This window comes from Schistocerca nitens, chromosome 4 (assembly GCF_023898315.1).
Source record: "Schistocerca nitens isolate TAMUIC-IGC-003100 chromosome 4, iqSchNite1.1, whole genome shotgun sequence".
NCBI classification, from domain to species: domain Eukaryota; kingdom Metazoa; phylum Arthropoda; class Insecta; order Orthoptera; family Acrididae; genus Schistocerca; species Schistocerca nitens.
Window position 1 is genome coordinate 914,354,339 of NC_064617.1, and position 14,949 is coordinate 914,369,287.

Genomic DNA, 14,949 nt, shown 5'->3' on the forward strand with positions numbered 1-14,949 from the left:
TATTGGCCACCTACGCCGCCAGTGATCCACAAAAAGTGGTCCGCCGCCGAGCTGCTGAGAAGAGAATTAAACGTAGCCGTGATGCCATGCCTCAGATAGCTGGCTACACGTTGATACCGTAGAAGACGCCGCCAGAGCCTGAAGGCTGTGGGTTCGACTCCCCGTCACGCGCTGTACTACGACTTATCCAGTGGAGGCGCACCTCAAACTGAATATTTAATTACGTCAGCAGCGTTACAAAAACTTGTACCATCCTCATAGCTTGCACAGTAAACGCATTTTCTTATCGAAAACGTGAATAATTCCTAGTCATTTTACACAAACACGCCCTAGTCAATGATGAAGATGACGAGAGCTTGTTGCTCGTTAGCACTGAGAAAGTCTCAATATAATAAATAAGAGGTTGATGAGTAATTAATTCAATTAAAACGAAGCATTTAATCAGAATCAGAATACAGATTCTTGTGTTAGGTACACTACTGGACATTAAAATTGCTACACCAAGAAGAAATGCAGATGATAAACGGGTATTCAATGGACAAATATACTAGTACTGACTTGTGATTACATTTTCACGCAATTTGGGTGCATAGATCCTGAGAAATCAGTACCCACAACAACCACCTCTGGCCGTAATAACGGCCTTGATACGCCTGGGCATTGAGTCAAACAGAGCTTGGATGGCGTGGACAGGTACAGCTGCCCATGCAGCTTCGACACGATACCACAGTTCATCAAGAGTAGTAACTGGCGTATTGTGGCGAGCCAGTAGCTCGGCCACCATTGACCAGACGATTTCAATTGGTGAGAGATCTGGAGAATGTGCTGGACAGGGCAGCAATCGAACATTTTCTGTATCCAAAAAAGGCCAGTACAGGACCTGCAACATGAGGTCGTGCATTATCCATCTGAAATGTAGGGTTTCGCAGGTATCGAATGAAGGGTAGAGCCACGGGTCGTAACACATCTGAAATGTACTGTTCAAAGTGCCGTCAATGCGAACAAGAGGTGACCGAGACGTGTAATCAGTGGCACCCCATACCATCACCCCGGGTGATACGCCAGTATGGCGATGACTAATGCCCGCTTCCAATGTGCGATCACCGCAATGTCACCAAACATGGATGCGACCATCATGATGCTGTAAACAGCACCTGGATTCATCCGAAAAAATTACGTTCTGCCATTCGTGCACCCAGGTTCTTCGTTGAGTACACCATCGCAGGCGCTCCTTTCTGTGATGCAGCGTTAAGGGTAACCGCAGCTATGGTCTCCGAGCTGATAGTCCATGCTGCTGCAAACGTCGTCGAACTGTTCGTGCAGATGGTTGTTGTCTTGCAAACGTCCCCATCTGTTGACTCAGGGATCGAGACGGCTGCACGATCCATTACAACCATGCGGATAAGATGCCTGTCCTCATCTCGAGTGCTAGTGATACGACGCCGTTGGGATCCCTCACGGCGTTCGGTATTACCCTCCTGAACCCACCGATTCCATAGTCTGCTGACGGTCATTGGATCTCGACCAACGCGAGCAGCAATGTCGCGATACGATAAACCGCAATAGCGATAGGCTACAATCCGACCTTTATCAAAGTCGGAAACGTGATGGGACGCATTTCTCCTCCTTACACCAGGCATCACAACAACGTTTCACCAGGCAACGCCAGTCAACTGCTGTTTGTGTATGAGAAATCGGTTGGAAACTTTCCTCATGTCAGCACGTTGTAGGTGTCACCACCGGCGCCAACCTTGTGTGAATGCCCTGAAAAGCTAATAATTTGCATATCACAGCATCCTCTTCCTGTTTGTTAAATTTCGCGTCTGTAGCACGTCATCTTCGTGGAGTAACAATTTTAATGGTCAGCAGTGTACATAAAAAATATTAAACTTAAATAATTTCTATTAAGGGGGCTAATAATCGGATGGCTTTAAAGTAGCCTAGATTGGAAATTTGGGAGGGATTGCATGAAATAACTCTATGATCGCAATTAAGAAACACGTGGCCATTTGTTTTCTAGCTAAATTTGTTCAAAACCCAAAGGGTATCAATGGTTCAAATGGCTTTGAGCACTATGCGACTTAACTTCCGAGGTCATCAGTTCCCTAGAACTTAGAACTAATTAAACCTAACTAACCTAAGGACATCACACACATCCATGCCCGAGGTAGGATTCGAACCTGCGACCGGAGCGGTCGCTCGGCTCCAGACCGTAGCGCCTAGAACCGCACGGCCTCTCCGGCCGGCCCCAAAGGGTATCAAATGAAGAACATAATTGTAAGGGAATGCTGCTGCGAGACACTTATTACACAATACGGCACGCACTTCGTGAATTATAACTCAGGCGTTGGAAATGTGTAGGAAAGGAAACATAAAGAATTGGTTCAAATGGCTCTGAGCACTATGGGACTTAATATCTGTGGTCATCAGCCCCTTATAACTCAGAACTACTTAATCCTAACTAACCTAAGGACATCACACACATCCATGCCCGAGGCACGATTCGAACCTGCGACCGTAGCAGTCCCTCGGTTCCGGACTGAGCGCCTAGAACCGCTAGACCACCGACAGAAAGAATTCATCAAACGCACGTAATAGGTACATTCACACTCGTTATGAATAGAGAGAGAAGAATAGAAGCTGTAATGGTATTTCCATACACCAAACGTTCACGTATTGTGTAAGAGACTGATTACAATGACGGAAAAAAATCGCAACACCAAGACGGAGTTGTGTGACATAAACGAAAGTTGGTAGGCGTGTTTCTGTATCTTAAACATGGTGGTATTCACATCTGACACTACTCGCGTAAGAGGGGTGCTAGTAGCGCCTCTATAAGGATGTAAATCAGGTTTGCTTGAAATACGTGCATTAACGGTCGTGAGCTTTTGTTACCTTAGATAATGGACGTGGTGCGTTGTCGTTAGTCAAGAATGCCTTTAAGGCGACAAAGACTGCATTTTCAACATCTCACTGATTTCAGTAAGGCCGTATAACAGGGCCACGAGGAGCTGGGAGTTCCTTCTGCGATATTACAGAAAGGCTTGTGGTCACGATAATGTACTGTCACAAGAACACCGGGCTCCACACGGTCGCATGCCACTACCCAGAAGGAAGACCATCGTGATCGGCTTAAGGCTTTGGAGCATCGTATCGCATCTGCAGCAGCCGTTAGAGCAGCAGTTGGCACCCCAGTGATACAACGAACTGTTACGAATCGCTTACTTCAAGGACGGCGCCGAGCCAGATGTCATATCGCGTGAATACCACTGGCGACAAACCTCCGCCATTTGCGACCTCAATCGGTCAAGTGAGAGCTCATTGTAGGACACGGTAGAGGTCAACTGTGTTTTTTGATGAAAGCTGGTTCTGCGTCTCTACAAATGATGACTCACTGTTGGTTATACAGAAACCAGTTGAGGGCCTGGAAGCCACCTGTCTTCCTGAACCTACATCTGGTGTTATACTCTGAGATACTGTTTCATATAACAGCAAGAGCTCTCTCATCGATATCTCATGCACCGCGACTGCAGGTTTGTACGTCTGTCTAGTGATTCGACCTGCTGTGCTGCCATTCATGAACAGCATTCCAGCGGGTGTTTTCCAACAGGATAACGCTCGCCCACGTACCGCTGTTGTCACCCGACATACTTTACAGAGTAGCATATTGCCTTGTCCTGCTCGATAACTACATCTGTTTCCAGTCGAGCACATACAACGTATCATTAGATGACAACTCAAGCGTCGTCTAGAAACAGCATTAACATTCCCTGTAATGACTGACCAAGTGCGAGAGGCGTGGAACTTCATCACAAAAACTGGCATTTGGTACGTGTACAACACAATCCATGTACGTTTGCATATTTGCATTCGACATTCTGGGCTTTACTCCGGTTATTAATGTACCAGCATTTCACATTTGCAATGGCTTATCTCGCGCTTACATTAACCTGTGATCTTACAATACCTAGATAAATATATTCCCGAAATTTTATTACTGTTGCGAATTTTTTCAGTCACTTTTCTTTTACCGGTCAACCATATCGTCAGAGCCGCACGGGGCAGACGCGCGGTCTACGGTGCCATGCCACGGTTTGCGTGGCTCCGCTCGTTGGAGATTCGAGTCCTCCCTGGGCCATGGGTGTGTGTGTTGTCGTTAGTGTAAGTTAGTTTAAGTTACATTAAGTAGTATGTAACGCTAGGGACGGATGACCTTAGCAGTTTGGTCCAATAGGAACTTACCACAAATTTCTAGTTTGCACGTCGTCAGTTACTTAATTCGAAATTTCCAACTTCGGGAATACGAAAAATGTAGTGATTAAATACACAAACATTTGGAACAAAATAATTTGGCACACGATATAGAATTGTGATTGAATGGTGAACTTGAATACTCCTACAACCATACGAATCAGAGATGAAAAAAGTCCTGCTTTAATAAACGAGAGTAAAAACTACTGGTTTCGCCATAAATATTACTAGAAAGGAACATGGTTACCAAGAAGATTTAATATTGATAGTAAGTAAGAAATGATTGTCTTGCTTCAAAACCTCACCATGGTACAAAAATAGTCGTGGTATATCTCAGAGAAAGTACACAACGAGAACAGTGAACACGCGACAGATATTCGTGTGAAATGAAATCACGCCCATAGGAAAGATTATTACAAAGGCTGCAGCAAAAGAAGATGGAATACCAGAGATGAAGGCTCAGTGTGTCACATGAGAAACACTTGGGTGCGAACACGCCATCTCGCAGATTACAACAAACACGAAACTCACGAAATGAAATGAAACCGAATGACAGAAAATGAATTCAATCACGAACATACAAAAACAAACACACAAATTCGCACATAACAGGCACACAAATTACGTGGATTTAGACATAGGTAGACTAAAACACTCTCCCATAGTTAAGTTCCGACAGGATTAAAGATCACTCCAAAGAAACGGAATATTAATAGACATGATATCACTCCTTAATTGAAATGAATTATACGGCATGACTTGCAATGGTTACACCTGAAAGAAACGCATTAGAATCTCATCTAAAGTAAGTCTTACACATAGCAATTTCCCAACTTACATTATTGGAGATGACCTCAAAGAACAGTTTCACTTACTGAAGCACCAGAGTGTAGTGAGACCATCACACTACCGGATCGGGGTTCATAGGTAACAGCAGAAGCAGTCAGAAAAAATACGCGCCAGGTACCTGCACCAACACACAGAACAGCTGCTGTCCAGTAGCCACTAATCTCTCATTGACCCAACATAGTTCTATCCAAAGTCTTCACAAAAGACGTGTAAAATGCCATTATCTTGAAAAGAACCGGTGGTCGAGAACCAAAACAGTTTGAAGCTTCACACAGAAACTCAAGCACTCTCTCTACCAAACTAAAGAAGAATTAGGAAAAGAATCTCAGAAACAGAGCAGGGATACATAACAAACATGGTTATAAAATGGTTCAAATGGCTCTGAGCACTATGGGACTTAACTTCTAAGGTCATCAGTCCCCTAGAACTTAGAACTACTTAAACCTAACTAACCTAAGGACATCACACACATCCATGCCCGAGGCAGGAGTCGAACCTGCGAGCGTAGCAGTCGCGCGGTTCCGGACTGAGCGCCTAGAACAAACATGGTTATACGAGTACATAAACAATTAATAGACATATAGGTGCATGAAACATAAAACATATATTGGTCAATTACAAGATATGAATACTGAAATGTCGTTATGAATGAAGCACTCTGCTTTTCATTTTTCTCTCCATTTTAGAGGATACATACTGTTAGAGCTGCTAAGAAATATCGGAAAACCGAAAGATCAGCGCAACCAATGAAACGGCTGACATATCGAAGTTTCTAATGTTTTTCCTAAGCATACTTTCTACCACCGTTATGCTTAGCCAACTCTGTAATGGACGTAAAGGTAAGCCTACGCTCTTAGTTCAGTTCGATAGCGCGCTGTATCTCCGGTGGCTGGTGCTACGGCGTTACCTGTGTACGCTGTTCCAACTAACGTGCCTCAAAGAATTATTTAAATCTTAGACCGTACCCGCGTTGCCTGCCACTCTATTGCGAGACAAGATGGTCAACGCGGAAAGCTACCCACTGACATGCGATAGGCGGTATTTCAGACTTACGCTATGCCATCTCGTTGTTATATCATGTGTTCTCTTTTGCACAATATTGCGTCACTGCCGAAGTCTTCTCGTGCAGTACGCTTAAGCCTTCTTTGTGATCCAGTACGGCATTTCTGATGTAAGAGGTTGCATGACCGATAACAATGTGAAAATCGTCTGCACCTCGAAATTGGAGCATAATGTAAATCTCTGCTGTCACCATTGGAACTCTGATATGCTCCAGGTATATTTACGATTCCAGTTGTTAATACATACCACAAATTTCAACGCCTGTTCTCAACTATATATTCTCGAAAGCATTAGAAGTACATATTCAGAACATACGTACTCATAGAACACAGCTATATAAAACGAGTTTGAAAAAAATGTTCAAATGTGTGTGAAATCTTATGGTACTTAACTGCTAAGGTCATCAGTCCCTAAGCTTACACATTACTTAACCTAAATTATCCTAAGGACAAACACACACATACCCATGCCCGAGGGAGGACTCGAACCTCCACCGGGACCAGCCTCAAGGTCCATGACTGCAGCGCCCTAGACCGCTCGGCTAATTCCGCACGGGTAAAACGAGTTTATGATGGAAATTTGGTACAGTGAATTTTAAATGTAAGCTTTTCGATGAAGTTCTTGTGGCCTTCCTTAACAAGAAATATACTTTTTCTTCAGCACGTTACATGTGACTACTTGCTGTATACTCTCATCGCTTAAAGGATGTGCTCCACATGTCTTCGTCACATTTCGCTGCAGTACCGCACTCGTCTTTGCTGTGAATTGCAAATTTTTTGAAAAACCTGTGGATAATTTCGTAAATCTTGACGGGCCTATGAATCATTTGCACCGTTTCTTCAACCTTATCAATTCTAGTGTTGATATGAGATCTGGAGACTGTGGCGGCCAGGGAAGATACGACAGTTCATCTTCGTGCTCACAAAATCAGCCCTGGACGATGCAGCCCGCCTGAACACGGCCCTGTCCTCTTGGGACATAGCATCACCGTTGGGGAACCAACATTGTACCATCCGAGGGACCTGATGAGCAAAAATGGTCGCATATTCCTTGGCAGTAACGCGACTCAGGTCTCCACCTAACTCACGCCATGCTTCACTCTTGGGGCCTAAACTCGACAAGAAGTTGGAAAAAGTGTGAAAAAAAAAGACTTTTCCGACCAAATGATACTCTTCCATTGCTCCATAGTCGAGGTTTAATGGCTTCGGCGCCAGGTTTTGCCATCACAAGCATTTGAATCACAGATGTGTGCTTTTAGAATTCGAGCTCCCTCCGCGGTTCCTTGCTTATGGAGCCCCCTCCATGTTATTTTGGGGGTACCTCTTGAAACACCAAACACTTCGGCTACCATGGTTACGGAAGTACCCACCACGCGAACACCAACAATCTGCCCACGTTCAAATCGCTTAGCTCCGACATAATGCACTCAGAACGCTGTTCTGACTACGACTGACCCTTGCAGCATGTTAAGGACAGCTGCAGTTGCCGTTCGTGGTCAGGCACAATAGTGCAAACGGGAGGCATGGCTAGCATCTGCATTTATACTGAAGTGTCTATTTCTCGTGATGTTTCCATCTTTTTGCCCACCCATGTGTAGGTAAACGTGGATAAGAAATTAAACGAAAGTATGGGCAGAGTCCATATATGCCCTTGGAAGTGTCTTACAGTTTAAAATCTGTTCCACGTTCTCCTGCTATTTTTACTTCTCTTCTTTTGACTAATAACGAAACCCAGCCACCCATCACAATTAAATTTTCGTCTGTCTTACCTATCTGAATAATTTGCCTTATCTCATCATACATTCTTTCAATCTCTTCATCATATTTGGAGTTGCATAAAAAGTTCTCGGTTTACTTGCCGCGTCAAATTTGGATAAAATCCCAAGCTTTCGATGACTACCTCCGTCATCTTCGTCAGGGGTAAAACTGACTGTCGTGGACCGGTGAGGCTTCCGCTTTTATAAGCAGTGGACGGCTTCTCATTGGCTGGATGACGTCACGGTGAAACCGATGCGTACTGAGGTGGCGGCCTCTATATCCAAAGATTTTGTTTGCGCGCTTTATCCGGCGTTGCTTGCAGCGCCATCCATCGCAACAGGCGGAGAACTGCGAGGAATGTAAGAAGTCTCCCTCTGCGCTCTTTCTATATCAATTGCGCGCTTCCATGCTTTACTGAGTGCATAACCGGAATCTCTGTTGAAATTATTTTCACAGAGTCTAATTTCAACTGCTTCCCTGATGACAGAGTCCCAATAGTTTGAAGCGTGAGCAAGTAGTCTTGTTTCATCGAATAAAATCTTATGTTTATTTAACAAACTGTGCTCAGCGACCGCTGATTTTTCTAGATACCTGTATTTCAGGTGACGCTGATGTTCCACACTGCGATCGGCGACAGTTCTTATAGACTGGCCCACATAACTTTTGCCACACTCGCAAGGAATGCTGTAAATTCCCGGTACTCTCAGGCCAAGATTATCTTTCACGGGTCGCAGCATTTCCTTAATCTTCCTGGGTGGCCGGAAGACTGGTCTGATTCCTTGCCGGCTCAGGACTCTGCCGATCTTGCTGGTCGTTGCACCGCAGAATGGTAGCCGTGCGATGTGTTGGTCCTCTTGATCTGTTCGAACAGCGTTCTTTCTTGGTTTCTTCGCCAGAGTAGATCTGATATCACGATCAGAATAACCATTTTTTATGAATACCGTCGTCAGATGGTTAAGCTCGGAGCCGAGATGATCCTTGTCCGAAATAGTCCTTGCTCTGTGAACCAAGGTGTTCAGCATAGCTCTCTTCTGAGCTGGGTGGTGAAAACTACGCGCGTTTAGATATAAATCTGTATGCGTCGGTTTTCTGTGCACAGAATGTCCGAGACGTCCATCTGATTTTCGCTCCACCAGTACATCTAAGAAGGGTAACTTTCCATCCTTCTCCACCTCCACTGTAAATCTTATGTTCTGATGTATACCATTCAAATGTTCAACAAACTGCTGCAGTGCCTCATTGCCATGTGGCCAGATTAAAAATGTATCGTCAACATATCTGAAGAAGCAGGATGGACGTAAGGGAGCACTGTTCGAACAGATCAAGAGGACCAACAAATCGCACGGCTACCATTCTGCGGTGCAACGACCAGCAAGATCGGCAGAGTCCTGAGCCGGCAAGGAATCAGACCAGTCTTCCGGCCACCCAGGAAGATTAAGGAAATGCTGCGACCCGTGAAAGATAATCTTGGCCTGAGAGTACCGGGAATTTACAGCATTCCTTGCGAGTGTGGCAAAAGTTATGTGGGCCAGTCTATAAGAACTGTCGCCGATCGCAGTGTGGAACATCAGCGTCACCTGAAATACAGGTATCTAGAAAAATCAGCGGTCGCTGAGCACAGTTTGTTAAATAAACATAAGATTTTATTCGATGAAACAAGACTACTTGCTCACGCTTCAAACTATTGGGACTCTGTCATCAGGGAAGCAGTTGAAATTAGACTCTGTGAAAATAATTTCAACAGAGATTCCGGTTATGCACTCAGTAAAGCATGGAAGCGCGCAATTGATATAGAAAGAGCGCAGAGGGAGACTTCTTACATTCCTCGCAGTTCTCCGCCTGTTGCGATGGATGGCGCTGCAAGCAACGCCGGATAAAGCGCGCAAACAAAATCTTTGGATATAGAGGCCGCCACCTCAGTACGCATCGGTTTCACCGTGACGTCATCCAGCCAATGAGAAGCCGTCCACTGCTTATAAAAGCGGAAGCCTCACCGGTCCACGACAGTCAGTTTTACCCCTGACGAAGATGACGGAGGTAGTCATCGAAAGCTTGGGATTTTATCCAAATTTGACGCGGCAAGTAAACCGAGAACTTTTTATGCAAGGACTCCGTCGCGAAAGACTTCGTAGTCATATTTGGAGTTAGTTTCTATATAAACTTGCACGACTGCGGTGGGTGTTGGCTTGTACAGGGTGTTTCAAAAATGACCGGTATATTTGAAACGGCAATAAAAACTAAACTAGCAGCGATAGAAATACACCGTTTGTTGCAGTATGCTTGGGACAACAGTACATTTTCAGGTAGACAAACTTTCGAAATTACAGTAGTTACAATTTTCAACAACAGATGGCGCTGCAGGTGATGTGAAAGATATAGAAGTCAACGCAGTCTGTGGGTGCGCCATTCTGTACGTCGTCTTTCTGCTGTAAGCGTGTGCTGTTCACAACGTGCAAGTGTGCTGTAGACAACATGGTTTATTCCTTAGAACAGAGGATTTTTCTGGTGTTGGAATTCCACCGCCTAGAACACAGTGTTGTTGCAACAAGACGAAGTTTTCAACGGAGGTTTAATGTAACCAAAGGATCGAAAAGCGATACAATAAAGGATCTGTTTGAAAAATTTCAACGGACTGGGAACGTGACGGATGAACGTGCTGGAAAGGTAGGGCGACCGCGTACGGCAACCACAGAGGGCAACGCGCAGCTAGTGCAGCGGGTGATCCAACAGCGGCCTCGGGTTTCCGTTCGCCGTGTTGCAGCTGCGGTCCAAATGACGCCAACGTCCACGTATCGTCTCATGCGCCAGAGTTTACACCTCTATCCATACAAAATACAAACGCGGCAACCCCTCAGCGCCGCTACCATTGCTGCACGAGAGACATCCGCTAACGATATAGTGCACAGGATTGATGACGGCGATATGCATGTGGGCAGCATTTGGATTACTGACGAAGCTTATTTTTACCTGGACGTCTTCGTCAATAAACAGAACTGGCGCATATGGGGAACCGAAAAGCCCCATGTTGCAGTCCCATCGTCCCTGCATCCTCAAAAAGTACTGGTCTGGGCCGCCATTTCTTCCAAAGGAATCATTGGCCCATTTTTCAGATCCGAAACGATTACTGCATCACGCTATCTGGACATTCTTCGTGAATTTGTGGCGGTACAAACTGCCTTAGACGACACTGCGAACACCTCGTGGTTTATGCAAGATGGTGTCCGGCCACATCGCACGGCCGACGTCTTTAATTTCCTGAATGAATATTTCGATGATCGTGTGATTGCTTTGGGCTATCCGAAACATACAGGAGGCGGCGTGGATTGGCCTCCCTATTCGCCAGACATGAACCCCTGTGATTCTTTCTGTGGGGACACTTGAAAGACCAGGTGTACCGCCAGAATCCAGAAACAATTGAACAGCTGAAGCAGTACATCTCATCTGCATGTGAAGCCATTCCGCCAGACACGTTGTCAAAGGTTTCGGGTAATTTCATTCAGAGACTACGCCATATTACTGCTACGCATGGTGGATATGTGGAAAATATCGTACTATAGAGTTTCCCAGACCGCAGCGCCATCTGTTGTTGAAAATTGTAACTACTGTAATTTCGAAAGTTTGTCCGCCTGAAAATGTACTGTTGTCCCAAGCATATTGCAACAAACGGTGTATTTCTATCGCTGCTCGTATAGTTTTTATTGCCGTTTCAAATATACCGGTAATTTTTGAAACACCCTGTATCTATACTGGCTATGTTAATACCTTCACCACGTAGTACTTGGAACTTACAAGCATTCCTATTATCTTATTCATTTTAGGCTTCCTGTTAGATTCTGTGTCGATATCCCAGTACTTAGCTCACCAGAGGTCCTACTTTTCCTTCTACCGCAATTTATTAATTCCCACTAGATGTAACTTTAATGGAACCATCTCCCTTTTTAAGTTCTCCAATATGCCTGCCCGATTAAAGGATCTAAAATTCCACGCTCAGACCGCTAGAATGCCTATCTTGTTTTCCTGCTGATGACGTCCTCCAGAGTAGTCCCCGCACAAAGATCCAAATTGGGGAAATGTTTTGCCTTCGGAATAAATTATTCAAGAGGACGTCTTCATCATTGAGCCATACAGCAGAGCTCCATTCCTTAAAAGAAAACAACATCGGCCGTAGCTTCACGTCGGTTTCATCCGTTCGCAGTACCAGAACATCAATGCCATCTTGGCCGATGTTATAAGGCCAGATCAATCATCCAGACTGTTGCTCCTGCGACTACTGAAAAGGCTGCTCCTCAGAAGCCACTGGTTTGCCATCTCCACAGATACCCCGACATTGTGCTTGCACCTACAATACGGGCATCTGTATTGTTGAGGTAGGTAAGTCACTACACCTCTGCAAAGTCCATTGACCAGGGGGAAATAGTAAAATATAGTACTTTATGGACTCATTTCGATCGAATTTATGAGTGTGCCAAACAAATACTTTTTTAGAAGTGCCAAGACGTTCAGAGAGCTTTAGTTGTCAAATTTCATATCTAATGCAAGCACCTTGATAAATCAGAGTGCAGTATTACCATGAATTCACTAAAATCCAGACAACCCGTGAAGTTTCATGTCGTCCCTCCTTTCAGTGTGCTATGTAGCGTATTGAATCAGTTGCTCAAGAGAGTTGTCGCAGAAAACATGTTGAACTACTTCACTAGACCGTCTGTTCGTATCACCTGCAATAAATCTTAGAGGTACAAGTGCATACTCAGTAGGTGATTGTCACCAAATTAACTCTGACTGAGTCTCCGGCTGTAAATGCGTGGCTCAGGTGGCAGGCAAAATATTCGGTTGTTATTATCATCATTATTAAACTTCCTGGCAGATTAAAACTGTGTGCCGGATCGAGACTCGAACTGGGGACCTTTCTTTCAGGAGTGCTAGTTCTTCAAGGTTTTCAGAAGAGTTTCTGTGGAGTTTCGAAAGTGGGAGACGAGGTACTGGCACAATTGAAGCTGTGAGGACGGGTCAACGGGTCGTGAGTCGTGCTTGGGTAGCTCAGATGGTAGAGCACTTGCCCGCGAAAGGCAAAGGTCTCGAGTTGGAGTCTCGGTCCGGCACACAGATTTAATCTGCCAAGAAGTTTCACATCAGCGCACACTCAGCTGCAGAGTGAAAATCTCATTCTGGAATTATCATTATTGTTATTATTGAGTTCGCTTGGACCAATTATTCACGTTCAGATAACTTCGCAGATTAAATTTGTATCTCGATAGACATCATGCTTGTATTTCTGTCGACTGAAACGACGTCTAAGGTGATTAGGTGTTCACACTGAGTAGATGATAAGAAATCCTGTTTGCGTACGTCTTGAAATATGCAAATATGTTTGACACGAGAACGATGTCTTTTTGACAGGAGAGCTCTTACTTGAGAACGGCGCAGTAACCGAAATCGCGACTTTTAATAACAGTCCAGGCTGAAAATGTCATCTCTAAAACATTGACAAATTTCTCTTCTCTTCTCTAACAAGTTTCAGGGGTTTAACGTCTCGTCGACATCGGGGTCATTAGAGGCTGTCACGTTTTCTCTATGGTATTCGTGGGTGACGTACTTCCGAATGTTTAGCCGAGTTCGCCGGCCAGTGTGGCCGAGCGGTTCTAGGCGCTTCAGTCTGGAACCGCTACGGTCGCAGGTTCGAATCCTACTTCGGGCATGGATGAGTGTGATGTCCTTAGGTTAGTTAGGTTGAAGTAGTTCTAAGTTCTAGGGGAAGGCAACGGCCTTGCCGCAGTGGACACACCGGTTCCCGTGAGATCACCGAAGTTAAGCGCTGTTGGGCGTGGCCAGCACTTGGATGGGTGACCATCCAGCCGCCATGCGCTGTTGCCATTTTCGGGGTGCACTCAGCCTCGTGATGACACTTGAGGAGCTACTCGACCGAATAGTAGCGGCTCCGGTCAAAGAAAACCATCATAACGACCAGGAGAGTGGTGTACTGACCACACGCCCCTCCTATCCGCGCCGGCCGCGGTGGCCGTGCGGTTCTAGGCGCTCCAGTCCGGAGCCGCGCTGCTGCTACGGTCGCAGGTTCGAATCCTGCCTCGGGCATGGGTGTGTGTGATGTCCTTAGGTTAGTTAGGTTTAAGTAGTTCTAAGTTCTAGGCGACTGATGACCACAGCAGTTGAGTCCCATAGTGCTCAGAGCCATTTGAACCATTTTGAACCCTCCTATCCGCATCCTCAGCTGAGGATGACACGGCGGTCAGATGGTCCCGATGGGCCACTTGTGGCCTGAAGGAGTGCCAACTTCTAGGGGACTGATGACCTCAGATGTTAAGTCCCATAGTGCTCAGAGCCATTTTAGCCGAGTTCTTATTTCCATTTTTCTGCACGATATTTCGACGATCGAACCAGTGATCTCCTTCAGCTGTTGCGAGCTGTGTTGCTATGCGTACTCGTCGCCTGAACTAGAGTGGCTGAAGATTCGCTGCTTGAACTTCAACCAGACTGCTTGTAGTCCGGGCAGATAGACTGCACAGTGATACACTCCCCTCCCCCAATCACCTCCACACACACACCGAGAAATTCATATCTCTTTGTATTTAGGGATTAAAAGTTAAAATAATGTCTGGATTTAAATTATCGTTTGGACTGGTGTAATGTAATAACTAATAAGCTTGTACTGTTTGACATATTTCAACTGTGCCGGTGGATGCCGTTTACGAAATTTTGAATCAACAACCGACGAATCGTGATAACTCGGCATATACCGATACGCGCAAAAGAATCTGTCTAAATACAAAGGCTTCCACCTGCTATACACTAGAAAAAGGCCATTGTTGTAATAAATTTCAGCGTGTGTTCTGCAGCTATTTTAACGGTTAATCAATCAACAGCTTTCTATGGAAGAGTGACGTGATTATGCAGTGTGTTTGCAATTCTATATAAGGAGGTTTTAGTAAAGAAATACAATGTTGAAACAACAAACTTGATTTCCTTTCTTTTCTAATAAAATACAGCGTATTGCCAATCTCTAGGACGTCATCCT

General features: G+C 45.1%; 1 pseudogene; it reads left to right on the forward strand.

The window, feature by feature from the left end:
* The first annotated feature begins 13,673 nt into the window (after positions 1-13,673).
* Positions 13,674-13,790, forward strand: LOC126254103 (5S ribosomal RNA; annotated as a pseudogene).
* Positions 13,791-14,949: the final 1,159 nt, after the last annotated feature.